This window comes from Pseudophryne corroboree, chromosome 7 (assembly GCF_028390025.1).
Source record: "Pseudophryne corroboree isolate aPseCor3 chromosome 7, aPseCor3.hap2, whole genome shotgun sequence".
Lineage (NCBI taxonomy): Eukaryota > Metazoa > Chordata > Amphibia > Anura > Myobatrachidae > Pseudophryne > Pseudophryne corroboree.
Window position 1 is genome coordinate 482,626,345 of NC_086450.1, and position 1,021 is coordinate 482,627,365.

General features: G+C 37.8%; 1 pseudogene; it reads left to right on the forward strand.

The window, feature by feature from the left end:
- The first annotated feature begins 434 nt into the window (after positions 1–434).
- On the forward strand, positions 435–554 carry LOC134947217 (5S ribosomal RNA; annotated as a pseudogene).
- Positions 555–1,021: the final 467 nt, after the last annotated feature.

Consider the following 1,021-nt stretch of genomic DNA (forward strand, 5'->3'; position numbering starts at 1 on the left):
TTTATCTGCTCCTTCTCTTCTCATTATAGCCTCTTTTGACACATTGTAAGAAAAAAAAATTCTCAAATTTTAGAGGCCTATATATAGTGAGATTCATTGGCTGGCGATATAAAGTAAGGGGCTACATACACTATATTACTGATGGTATTGCCTCATTGAATATCACCATCCTATCCTGGCTATGCAAGTGGACAAGATATTCCCTTGTATATGATAACTGTCCTTATTATTAATTGTATAGTGGACTTCTCTGCATATAATTCTTGCACATGATAATTGTTCCACTATCCCTTATTGGATTTTGCTGTAATCTCATTCCCTAGTTTTGGGCATAAGTTCAACACAGAGATTTGAACACACGATTGACTCAGATCAATTGAAATATTTGTTCGGGCTATACGGGTATTGGGATCTACTGAACGGGCAGATAAAACTATTGCGGACATACCCCACTGGAGATGCCCGATCTCGTCTGATCTTGGAAGCCAAGCAGTGGAGGGCCGGGTCAGTACTCGGATGGGAGTCCACCTTGGAAAACCCTGGTACTGCAAAAAATTCTTCTGCCCGATCTTGAGGGATCCCTATTAATACCAACTGGCACTCGGTTCTGTATGACTTATGATTCAATTCTCTACGCTAAAATAATCCTGAATAGGATTGCTGTAGAATAAATGATGGTCATATATTACGCAAAAGAGTCATTGTGATTACAGCAAATCCACTAGCCCTAAGATTTGGATTCCGGCTTTTTCATTGTGGTATCTGAAACCATATGAATTATTCTCCATATAGTGCTATATTTTCGCGTAGCTTTAATATTCACGTAAATTTTTCTCCTTAACTACCCTTTTTTGAACAAATAAAGTTATTTTTTACCAGAATTGATTAAAATATACCTATTCCTCTGAATTGAGTGCTCCCACACAAGAGTCTACTTTCCAACCTTCTTGTGTTGGTTTTCTCTAGTATATAATATATATCAGTAAGGTACAGTAGTCCACTGCTCTACCTACCTCTGTGT